This window comes from Pelodiscus sinensis, chromosome 3 (genome assembly GCF_049634645.1).
Source record: "Pelodiscus sinensis isolate JC-2024 chromosome 3, ASM4963464v1, whole genome shotgun sequence".
In the NCBI taxonomy this organism is placed as follows: domain Eukaryota; kingdom Metazoa; phylum Chordata; order Testudines; family Trionychidae; genus Pelodiscus; species Pelodiscus sinensis.
In genome coordinates, this window is record NC_134713.1 from 156541371 (window position 1) to 156554646 (window position 13276).

The window sequence follows — 13276 nt, forward strand, 5'->3', positions numbered from 1 at the left end:
TGCTGCCCTGGGCTTCCCTTACTGCAGGGGGGCCATAGATGGCACTTATATCCCCATGCTGGCTCCCTAACCACCATGCCTCATGTATCAATAGGAAAAGGTACTTCTCTATGGTGCTCCAGGCCTTCATGGACCAGAAGGGACAGTTCACAGACATAAACGATGGCTGGTCAGGGAAGGCTCATGAAGCCCACATCTTCCAGAACTCCTGCCTGTTCCAGAAAATGCACACGGGCACTTTTTCTCCTGACTGCAGCATCAGGATCAGTGATGTGGAAGGCCGATCTGCATCCTGGGCGAAGCAGCCTACCCCAGCTGGTCCCCTCTTTCATCCCTGGCCATGGGCAGCCGAGGGTGCTGCGGCAGTGCTGGCAGCTGTGGGGGTGGGGGAAGGTTACAGAGGGCACTGGGGTCTGCAATGGCTCCTGGGATGGGTTCTGTGTGGCACAGGGCTGTGAAAGGTCCAAACGTGCCACAAGCCCTTTTCCTTCAGCCTACTGCTTTAAGCCCTGCAGGAGAAGGGGAGCAGTGAAGATGTCAGGTATAGCCAAAGTAGCCACAAGGGCAACTGAGAGGCCTCTGGAGGGCAATTATTTTGAAATAGCAACAGCTAAGCATCCACATACACACTATTTTGAAATAATTTTGAAATAAGCATTATTTCTCATGGAAAGCAGGAGTTATTTCGAAATAACCAGCCCATTATTTTGAAAGAGCGGACTTGGAAGTGTGGACGCTCCGCTTATTATTTCAAAATAACTCCCTAGTGTAGACCAGGGCTTAGGGATGTGAAAAATCCAGAGACATAGTAAAGCCAATTTAAACACCAGTGTTGAAGTGCTAGGTCATGTAACCCTGTAAGGCTCCAGGAGGGGATCCTCCCACTCTAGGTCAGTGGGCGGCCACTCCGCCCTGCTATACCCTGCTCAGTTTCTTCTGGGTAATCAGCTGAGGCTTTTGGCCCTAGGATAGTCCATAGCCCCAGATAGCAGTCCATAACAAATGGTTCTAAGCCCTTGACTTGGTTCAGGGTGGGCAGCAGTAACAGTCCTCAGGCCAGGCCCTGATTCAGGGCAAGGCAGCAAACAGTCACAAGTCCCATTTGAAAACAACCCAGTCAGATCCCCTTGCTCAGGTGGGGGGTCCAGAGGATGCAGGCTGCTGTTTGGGAACAGCTGAGGGTGGAGACTGCCACCCAGGAGTAGGGTAGCAGTGGGGATGCTGTCCCACCCACTCCACTGCATCCCAGCCCAGGGCCCTATCAACAGCAAGTAGTCTGCCGCTGGGTCATCGGGGATCCATACAACACCACGCTGACCCAGTTCTGGCTCCGCCAAACAGTGGTTGGCTGTCCTTGGGCTCGTTTCATTCTCCCCCTTGGCATGTACCTGGCTCCAGTGTAGGTCATCTCGGCTTTGTCGGACTAGAACCTCCGGCCTGGTAAGCAGCTCCTCCAGATAGTCGTCCAGTTGTGGGCCCAGCAGCCCAAGCAGGTCTCTGGGGCCTGACTGGCCTCTCAGGCAGTCCTTTTATATCCCTAGCCATGTCTCCTGGCTTCTGATCAGGTGGGGTGCTGGGGCCAGGTGCTGCCCACCAGGGCTCTGGGAAGGGCTCCTCCCCTTCTGGATCAATGGGCAGCTATTCCGTCCCACTGCTGGTTGATAGAAAAATTCTTTCATTGTCCTAGCTTATGCGTGTGGGAGAGACCACCTCACTTTAGCAATGGACAAACCCCTTCCGTCACTATGGCATGCTTTCTGAAATTTGATTTGTCCTTTTTATGTGTGTTCACTTTTTTGATTATATCCCTTTGGTATATATGGTCATGCCTATTTTCTTCCACAATTTGATCTGAGGAAGTGGCTCTGGCCCAAAAGCTCATTACCTAATAAACCATCTTGTTAGACTTTAAAGTGCTACACAGTCCTGTTTTTTGTTATGGCATGCTTGGATTTTTGGGGTTTGTTTTTAAATAAGAAGATGATGGAAGGGGAGAGAAGAGTGGGCATCTGGGCTGGAGGCTAATTGTGGGAGCCCCCTGGTGGTGGGGGAGATGGCAGGGAATTAAAGAAACTGGCATTATTCCCTGATCGATTCTTTCATATCTGCTGAGAAAGAGATAGGGAGACAGACCAGAATTTCAAAGTGCCCTTCTGTTGAAGTGATTAAAGAAAATATTTGTGAGGTTGACAAATTGCAGTGTGTGGCCTTCCTCCTCTTTTTATTTTAATATTGAAGAGTTACCCCACCAGAAGTTTTCTTGCTGCAGTATCTTATTATAATCACCAGGTCAATGAGAACTGCACGAACTTCCCTTAGCCAACAATGGGCTGCATTTATAAATTCACACTGTATTATCATTATAATGCACAATATATTATAATACAAAGACATTTGTTACACGCATGCAAAGATCAAAATGTGAATGTAATTTTTCTGCCTTTCCTCTGCTGAGAATTTGAAAACACTTTGTATACACCATACCTCTTCTCTTTGCTATGTATTATTCTTGGGCACAAGCTAAAAAACATGCAGCAAAGTAAAAGTTGTTTATAACTCTGGCCAGTTTTTTAAAGCTGCTTGTGAAGATAACATTTTGGAAAAGTTCCAGGATGCAAGTGCCCAATACACACTTGCTAAGAACTGTAGATTCATAGATTCCAAGGCCAGAAGGGAAAGTTGTGACAATCTAGTCTGACTTCTTGTATAACCCAGGCCATAGAACTTTCTCAAATTAATCCCTAGAGCAGAACTTTTAGAAAATCTTGACTTTTAAATTGCCTGTGATAGAGAATCTACCTCCACCGACACCCCCACTGGTAAATGCCAGTGCAGAGGTGGGCAATAATTTTCACAGGGGGGGTCACTTAATTTTGGTACATGGTCATAGTCTGGCTTTACCCCAGAAGGGACGGGGCCTGGAGTGGAAGGGGCGGGGCTGGGGGCTAGTCTCTCCCCACAGTTGTCTGGGGCTGGAGGCTTTGAATTAAAGACACAACAAAGAGCTCGTAGCTCTGGCCCCTGCTGGGGTAGCAGCGCAACCATGAGCCATTGAAATAGGATCCTGCTGCCGTAGCCGCTGCCTAGAAATTTGGTGACCAGGCCAAGATATAAATAGAAAGCGGCCAGATGCAGCCCACAGGCTGGATCAAAGTGTTAGGCAGGCCAGATCCGGCCCCCAGGCCACATTTTGCCCAGCCCTGTGCTAGTGTCTGAAAGTATTATATTCTCCCAAAAAAGATGCAATTGTAGGCTTCCAAATCATCTATTTTAAATTAAGATCTAATGGGAAATTTCTTCTAGATTCTAAAGGTGAAATCCTGGTCCCATTAAATCAGTAATATAACTTCCATTGACTTCCAATCTTTCCCCTTTTCAGCCTTCTCCCCGATTTTATCACTGAGAGATTAAAAGTAAAATGAGCATATCAATCTGCACAACTCTTATAGTTTGAGCACTTGACATTAATTAATTCTCATACCTTCCAATAGGGAAATATTATTCATATTTTACAAATGGAAAACTAGCAATGAGTTTAAATTGCAGCAAGGGAGATTTAGGTTGGACATTAGCAAAAACGTCCTAACTGTCAAAGTGGCTAACCACTGGAATAAATTGCCTAGGGAGGTAGTGGTGATATGCAAGAGCACGTTGGATAGGCATCTATGAGGGATAATCTAGATTCTGGAAGATGGTGTTGGGTTCTGCGTTGAGGGCAGGGGAGTGGACTTGACCTCTTGAGGTCCCTTCCAGTTCTAGTGTTCTATGGTTCTGAGACACAAGGACTAAATGGCTTGCCCAATATTCAGGAAGGAACTGAACCCTCTCTCCTGATCATGGCCTTAACTGGAAGACATCCATATGTGCACATCCTAGTGGATGGAACTGGCTCTGCTAAACTGTGTGTCCTACATCCTTGTACTGATCATGATAGAGGAAGTAGTACAGACATGTTTGCACTAGACAGATTTTAATTCCCTGACACTGTTTTTCCTGTTAAATCACAGTCTCGTGATTCAATTTTCTTCTACAAAGGCAGAGAGCAAATTAACAAAGAAAATACAAGGTAATTACTCTAACCAATCCTAAAGGCTCTGCTGGGATTACTACAGTGTTCCTCAACCTCTCCAAAATGGCAACCCCTTATTGAAGTAAAAGAATTCCACAAAACTTTCACATTTCCTTTAAAACTAAGAGTAAAAATAGTTTAAAGATAATAATTATAATTCAATTTAATTTATTTTTCATGTGTTTTTAAAAATTAACAGAATACTTGACCTCAAATACTTTTTCTTTGCTCTAGATTGTAATCAAATGTTTAGTATCTTGTGATTCTCATGCTACCCTTTTTCATGCCTCTCCTCAGGGTCATGACTTACCGGTGGAGAAATCCTAACTTAAGAGAAAAAGGAAGTAAACAGCTCCTGTTTCCACTGGATGGCAAAACTCCATTTGATTTCAGGAGGAGGATCGGGCTCCATAACAGAAGCAAATAAACATCAATGTTTGACAAATGAAGGAAGACTAAAACAACCTAAAAAAATTGTTATAAGCTTCTAAAAAGGTATTAAAATATGGAGTTGTGTTCTGACCGCATTTATGGCAAAATCACTCTAAACCATGGCAGATTAAGCATAAATTTCATTGGTCTGGAGTGGGAGAAGGTTGAGCATCCTTAGACAAAGGAAAAAGTCGGGGCCTGTTTCCAATCTATGTATCCAATGAGAGGAATGATGTACTCAATTCCCTCTACTCTCTTTTGTTCCACCAGGGTACCACTAGCATTGCTACAGTGGCACAGCTGCAGTTGCACTGCTGTAGCATAGACATTTATCACAGCCATGGGCAAAGGGTGAAACCCCCCTTTGGGAACACTAGCTCCCAGGTCCTGTCTTTCCACCTAAGTCCCTGCTCCTTGCACACACATCTTTACCCCTGGTGTCCTGAGTCTCTCTCATGCCTGCACAGCCAGAGGAACCTTGACCAAATTGCCACAACCAGAGCATTTGGCAGCAGGTCAGTGACAGGTGCTCCAGGGGAGATTTAGCCTTCTCTGGCCTATTGTACCCACCATCTGTTTCCATTCTATACCTGGTTTACAATTTGGTTCAATGGCTGTTGGCACCCCCACTATACAAAGTGTTCCAGTGCCCTGGAACTTAAAGGAGAGTGCACTGTGGCCTTTTGGAGTTACACTGGCATAAAACCACAGAGAGCGGATTCAGGCCCACATATTGTAAATGTGTAGTACCTGTACTTATTAATTTCTCCAAAGTATTTTTCATGTCCAGTTTTATTGCCTATTAAAGATTTTGTTTATTTAAAGGATCGCCTCAATGAACAATCAGTTCTTCAGCCCTTGTATAGATTATGCTGATCACAACACGTCTTTCATTCTCGTATTCTGGCCTTCCTTCTCCACATGCAGCAATGTCTTTTCATGATCTCTACCCAGCTCTTTGGAAAGGTCATTTCAGTTCCCATGGGTACAGCTCGGTGACAGTCCATCAATTGTCATTGAGCATAGCTAAATGCCTGGTCTATTGCATTTTACTATACCTGTTCTCAACAGTGACACTCTGCACTCCACTCTGCTGCCTGATCACTTCATTAGGGACTCCATCATAGATTGAGATTCCCAGAATTCTTTCCATCACCCTTCCCATGACAGATAGTTGCTACTCCAGAGGCACGTAGTCTAGACATACCCCTATTCTCCCTTGGTTGTTATATGGGCTTTTGACAACGTATCAGACCACATCAATTTAGTTTTGCAGCAGTTCATTTTCAGTCTGATGTGACTGCTTTGTGTGTTGAGTTCTCACAGCTTTTTCTGTAGTTCGATAGTATTTTTGGCTATCAACCCAATATCCTCTGCGAAACTGAAATGGTTTAACTGCTCTCCATTGCTATTGATTCCGCCTTCCACTTCATCGGCCTCATTACCATTTTGAGGCCAGCTGTGAAGAATTTTGATGAAAATGTGTCTCCTTGTTTCACATCTTTCTTATCTGGGATGCAAAGGCAAATACCAAATAAAGTTAAATCTGTAGTGCAGTATATCCTGATAACTTGACCCTGCCTGCCTCCTGAGTCTTGATTCACAGTTTGTGCTCTGGCCTGGCTTTTAACTCTGACCTCCTAGTATGTGACCTGGCCTGATTCCTGGTTTGACCAGTAGGTTAGACTGCTCAACTCCCAGCTGTGACATATTTGCAGAAGTGGCTTTAGGTATGTTCTTATATATGGGGCATACACTTCCAGGATACCAAAGTTAAACACACATGTATCAGTCAGAACACCATTTCCAGTGTCCCTGTACAACTGTTGATTCAGACTGGACTAGTATCATTATACAGGAAAGACAAAATTATCTAATATCTCTTTTCTCTAAGAAAGTTGCATTTTGACTTTTGTAACAATCAGTTTCCTTCATGATGCCTGCAAAGTCTAGACCAGGAGACTGTGTGGTGGCATTCGGCTGGGTTAATCTGGGAGGAGAAAGAAAGGTCCTGTTTTATCTAGCAGTTTCAATCAACCATCTCATTTATTTTCATTATAAAAATTATTCCTGTGTCTTTTCTACCACAAAAGACACTAGAGAGAATATTCTGTAGGCGGGGATGCTCTAAGATATTACAGAGATTCAACAAGATGGTATAATGGTTGCTGAAGAACTAAGAGGCAGAAAGGTGATAGGCAACAGATGACCACAGCATATTATCTCTGGAATACAGAAGTGAGGGGACATTTTTACAGGTAGGGAGAGAAGCAGATGTAGCCCTGCATACAGCACATTATATAGATCCACACAAAACCTAGGGCTGGATCTGATTAAAGCTCTTTTTAAGTTCTCTTGCTAATAATTGAAAAGAAACTCCCATCTGGCTACATAACTCAGGGACATCCCTATTTGCTTAAAGCAATTTAAGCGTGGAACACACAGTGAACGTGCCTCTTGTTTCGAGACACAACCCTGCATGTGGGGCCAAATTATTGTTTCAGAGACCAGGGAGCACAGGTCAATCAGTTCATAGAATGCTCCATATTCTTAACTGTTAAAGACCAGTTATTTATTTATGTAGAGTGCAGTCTGTCAGGGCATAACTTCATAGAGATTTATTCAGCCTAGAATTAGACTGTTGTACATTTTGGAGCTGGGATTTTTAAGGAGTGGGGGGATAATATCCTGTTGTAAAATGCAGCTTTATTTGGTTCTTTACCCACACAGGCATTGGGCAATTATATCCCTGAATAGCATGAAGCAAGGGTCTAGACCTGTGGTCTCTCTGCATATATCACATATCTATGATGAAAGGCGGGTTGACAGTGCACACTCAAACAATCATTATTTAAAAGCCCACGGAAGGATACTCTGAGGCAGCCTGATCTAAAATCACCTTCACAGCCAATCACTCTTGCATGAAAACAAAGATGTTTCCGGCTTATGATTAACACTAACCCTGCTCTCTTGTCTTAATACTTATCCTGCCCAACAGGCATTCTGGCTCAGAGTCTATTTGCCTTTATAGACTGATTATGACTTGGAGACAAAGAATAGACCTTCAGTTATTCATGTAGGCTGGAGCACTAGAGGTTTCATAGCACCCTTCTTGCTCAAAGCATCTTAAAATACTTTACAGTCGGGCAGACTGATGCTGAATTTTAAGAAATTGCTGTGGCCCCATCAGAGGTTAAGCAACATTCCATGTTCCCTTTTGTTTCCCTGCAATTTTGAGTGGCAATTGGAACCAATATACAAAAGTGATGAGTATGTCAGGAATACATATAACAAACAAATGGTACATTTATATACATAGCATTTCATTAGTGAAAGAGATTTTTCAAAAAGTATTCTCATGTGAATGTTTAAATTTAAATAAAAACCCTCTATAGGGCACCAGGTTACACACAGAGCCAATCAAGCCAAAGGCCTGTGGTTTACATTTGAAAGTGAGTGTTGCTTTCACATTCAGGGTTCGTATTTCCTCTTTCTGTACACAGCTGCCAGCAGACTTCTGAAGTTTCTCAAGTTCTACAGATTTCCTTTGTCAGAAGAACTGCATTGCTTCATTTAAAAATATTTCTGTTTGCTTCTCAGTGTTCCACTCCCACTCAACTCTTTTACCTAACTCAGGACTTTTCAAAGTTAAACAAAACCTTGATATTTCTGTTTGCATATTTGTGTCTCTCCACTCCCACTAGCCTTTGTGTTTTTATACACTTCATTGTTTTGTTTTTACTTACTGTTGGAGCCCAAGTGGGACTAAGCAAAGTGTGGACCCCACCCGCTCAGTTTCCTTATTTAAGACACACACAAACCCCCTGAAATTTACTGAGCTCCAACCACTTGCACCTACTTCCTTTTGCAGGATGAGGGCCACAACATTCTCCAAAGACTTCCTTGAGGGGGTAGATTTGAGCTTTAAGGCGCAATAAAGTTACTATTTGAGACCTATGGCAGTTGATGCATCAATCCCTCTTTTCAATTAGGAAATACAGTATAAGTCAATATGATTGATAGATTTTGCCTAGAAGAGCATGAATAGAAGGACTAATGCTACATCAGGAGTAAATTGCACAGAAAGTTTTGGGTGGGATTGTGATGCATGAAATAGAAAAGCTGTTGTCAGGATAGCAAAGGTGTGTAGACAGAGTTGAGTGTAAAGGAAACCATCAAGACAGCTTGTGGAGAGCAGGGTGAGAAAAAGCCATGTTTGATCATGGTAGCATATTTGTAATCACATGTATTCCTCTGCATGTTCTAGTGAGGTAGCTTGTTACAGTTTGGAAAGAGTTTGCTAAGTACAATATTTTAGTATAAGTGTAGAAAGGAATAACAGCTCATAAGGACAAATGTAACAGCATTTCCCTCACTTATATAGCAGGATAAACAGATCAGATTCTCTCCTTGTAAGAATGCTTAAGTACTCTGACTGGCAGAACTGAAAAATGCAACATACTGAAACCAGAGACCAAACATTAACTATAGCAGGTACATCTCAAGGCAGAACTCTTGCTGTCCAAAATTCCTTAGAACCTGACAAGTGGAGTTTTAGATTTCTGGATCGTAGAGTGACTTTCTTACTATATTTCAAATCTTTTCCTTAATTCAGCCACCTTTCATTTTAGCTTGCTCTTTTGCTCTTGATCTAAGGCTAATGATGTTCAGTCCTTCAGAAGCTGTAACATCTGTGCCATGTCTGTGGACACAAACTGTTGTAATAAACACAGGACTACAAATCTACTGCAGGATAGCCAAGAATGAACCAGAAGAGGAGCAGAGCAGGGCTGTGGATCCATGTTCCACTTCTGACAGATCCTTCCTCTTCAAATATCAAGACTGAATATGCTTTGCTAGTATTTAATTAGGGCTAAACCTCCATTGTAAAAATGATTGGCTGGCCAATTGTAAGGAAGATGGAGAAGCAGTGTGTTAATCTCACTGCAGACTAGAAAATCACTGGAACAATATAACCCACAAAGCCTGATTAGACACATAGGCTCCCTATCACAAGAACTAGACCCAGAAAACCCAGCATGCTATGTGGGAAGCCATTCAAGCCAGCTAATAACACATACGAATCAAGTGGAGTGTGGCTTAAACCCTTCACCTCCCATGGGATTAGGCTCCACCCCAGTGGCACTTGAACAGTTTTTAGGGTGGGAATGCTGAGCTGTGTTCCACCCCCTACTTTATCCTGTCTGCTTCGCTTATTACACTAGGCTGGGGTCACAGCTGAGGGCAGCTGTGGAGCCCTGGGTGCAGGACTGATGATCAGGGCTCTGGGGGCTGCAGCAGAGCCCATAGGCCTGGCAGGCAGAATCCTGACCAGCAGCAGAGCCACTCAAGTGGCCAGGACCCCAGGGCAGACAGCAGATCCCACAGTGCTGTCCAGCTAGGACTCCCAGAGATAGAGGGGCCAGTGGCCAGGACCTTCTGGAGCTGGTGACTGGGACACCGAGCAGGGACCATGGACATGGACTGGTGGTTGGGATTCAGTGTAGGATGCAAACTCTGGGGAGTGCTGCAGCCTCCCCCCAATCTCTACATCCCATTCCTATGCATCTCCCTGCAGCCTAGGCATATCCAGGAACTTCAGATACCTAAAGCTTTGTCTTGTGAGAATGAGTTAGGTGCCTACTGAATTCTACACAAAATGGGCAGAGGGTTGGGGGAACAAGGCCCCCTTTTATAACCTTTAGCAAAGTGGATAGGTGATTCAGCCAGAATGTGGGAAACCCTGTTTTGATTCTCCACCCCCATCAAGAAGAAGGGATTTGAATAGGGTTTCTATATAAGTGCCCAGATCACTAAGCCTGAGTGATCCTCTTTCTGTCCCCAGCCCATTTAACATTAAATTATTGTGAAATAGTTTCAAAAAGAGAGCCTGACATCAGACTATTCCACAGTCCAAAGGTTAGCCCACCTCAAATAGAGAACCCCTCTTCAAAGCCCTTCTCCACTGGCCAGTGGGGACTGTACCAGGATCTCCCACATCCTCCCTGAGCCCCTTAACCACTGGACTAATAGTTAAGAGAGCTTCTCTCTTTCTTCCAGCCATTTTGTGCAGCATTAAGCATACTCAGAGCGTGGCTACCAGATTGTATCCCACAGGGAAGATGGTGAAGCAGTTTCAGGATTGCACTGGGGATTAGGCACAGAGTTTGAAGCCAGAAGGGACAGCAGATCATCTAGCTGGACCTCTTGTACATCACAGGACATTACCACCACATGACAAGTGAAATTAGACCAAAGTATTACGACCTATAGGAGACTAGACATATTCCACCTGCAGAGCTTGGGAGGAACTCGGTTGCATCAGTGATGGAGGACTGGAGCAACAGAAGTCCCTAAAAGTTGGGGGGGTACACTGGTGCCCAAACCTGGTCCCCAACCACTGTGCCTCTCTTTTCCCCAAACCCTTGCTCTCATGCTGCTGCTCCTCCTCAAGTCCTCACTCTCACACTGCCCCTTCCCTCAGAGCTCCGGCCCCTGATGCCTCTTCCACCCAAGATACTGCAGGTCAGGTGCAAACACACTCTCCCATGGTCCTCCAAGCTGCCTCAGCTGAGCCTCATGCCAACTTCCAGACACTCCCCATCCCAGCTGAGCCACACACCAGCTTCTGCCTCTATGAGCCATGCACCTGTTCTTGTCGCCCCCTCCCTACAGTCCAGCTCAGTCAAGCACTGGCTTCCTGCCCCCCTTGCAGCCCAGCTGAGATTCATGCCAGCTCCCTAGCCTCCCCTCCCAACCCAGATGAGCCACATGCCAACTCCTGGCCCCCCTCACAGTCCAAACCTGTTTGGCCCCCAAACCTAAAACAGGAGAGAAGGTTGATGTGAACCTAAAATCTATGAGGGTTATTTTTTCCAATATTTGAATCAAAATGTTTGAGTAAACCAAAATTAATTTTCTTCAAGTTATTTCCATTTTCTTCTAGGTGTTTTGGGTATGTTTCACATAGGCATGCAAGTATGTATTTTAATTTGGTCAAATTTCAATAAAGAAAACAAGCTCTGCTACACTCCAAACTCTTGCAGGGTCCACCCTTACTCAGTAGACTTCTTTTCATACTTGAAAAGTAATACTAACTTTGCTGTAGCAAATTATTTAAAAATAGCTTTGCAACCAGAGTGGAAGACATTTTAATGAGGAAAGCTGTAAGTTTCTCCCTAATATATTTTACGTCTTCATGATCTTCAGAATTCCTCTATGAAATGCTGCAGAATATTCATTTAAAAAATACTTATGGGGATAAAACCAGCATTGAGCTATGGAGATTCATGGTCTAATTCCTTATCTGGAGTCAAGATCAAATGGCCAAAAAGTCATTATGATCTGATGGTTGTTCAGTCACACACTCTTATGGAATGAGATGGTGGTCTCAGTTCACTTCCCAGTGGACATGTCTACATCAAACATGCCAACTGTATATTTTCATCTTGCACACATCACTGGAAACACCACATGAACCTCCTCTCATGAGTCAGCGGGCTGTATTTAAGTGGTCTGCCTTTTACAAGAAACAAGCGTAGGAAAGTTTTCTTCCTAAATAGAGCTGATAGGTCAAAGAGTACTTTGTACCCTATGTCAGACAGTGCCAATTGGTCCCAGTTTGGAAGAAACTGATGAAGTGGGTTAGTAGTTTCCAATTGGCTGTGACCCTGCTTCCTCCAAAGAGGGTCTACTTAACTTAAAAGTGAAAAAGCCTGCCAGACCTTTCTTTTGCAAATAAAAGAAATGAAGAGTAATGAGCTTATGGAACTTCCACACTGATTATCCCACCCCAGAGCTCCAATCAGCTCTAAACACGGTCATGGAGAAACAAGCCACAATATCCTAAATTGGCAACTAATGTCACCAAGATAAAATAGTTAATCATGTATATACTAGTGACAAGCCATAATTTCACTACAACAAAGACTGGAATATTTTGGAATATTGCTTTTCACTTATGATATTACAGCAAGATCCCAGAAGATAATTTTTATAAAACTTTTATACTACATACATTTTTACAAAATCATTTTACCAATCACTGTTTCCACTCAAATTTTTCAGTAACCTCTCTTATGCACACTCATTGCATGACTATTTCAAACTCCTTTATATTTAAAAAAATTTCAGTCCACATTTACAAAAAAAGCACCCCTCACAGGCATACGGGCCTGCACTGTCCCCTGCTTCTTCCTTTCTGTCTCCCCCCCCCCCTTACTTGCCCTAATATCCAGGAAAATGTGAAGGGAGCATGGCCTTCTGGTTCCCCCTGTTCTGGTCCCCCTATCAGAGGGCCGGGCAAGGATATGATCAGGACTATCCTTAGGATTTATGGGTCCCTACGCAGTACTATTAAACTGGTGCTCCAGTGCTCAACATCAGCTCCTGACAGGAGAAATGACTTTTTAGAGATGTGATTATAATCTTCAGCAATATATTAATGAAATATTGTAAAGCAAATTTTAAACTAAGGTCCTGTAGACTAACACAGTAAATTCAGAAACTGACAACATATACCTGGGGTTGGCAAATGCCTGCTAAATGGCTTCATTAACCACTTGAATGTGTCTTTCACAATTTCAGTGATCAGCTAATAGGTCTGTCAGGCTTTTTCACTTTTAAGTTAAGACGACCCTCTCTGGAGGAAGCATGGTCACAGAACAAGGATAGGAAGGTGTGGGTGGACATTAAGACCCAATAGTACCCCAAAATTTCAGGTGACCAAAGTAGCTGCATATTCTTCATATGGGTAAGGACCTCTCTGGATATGAT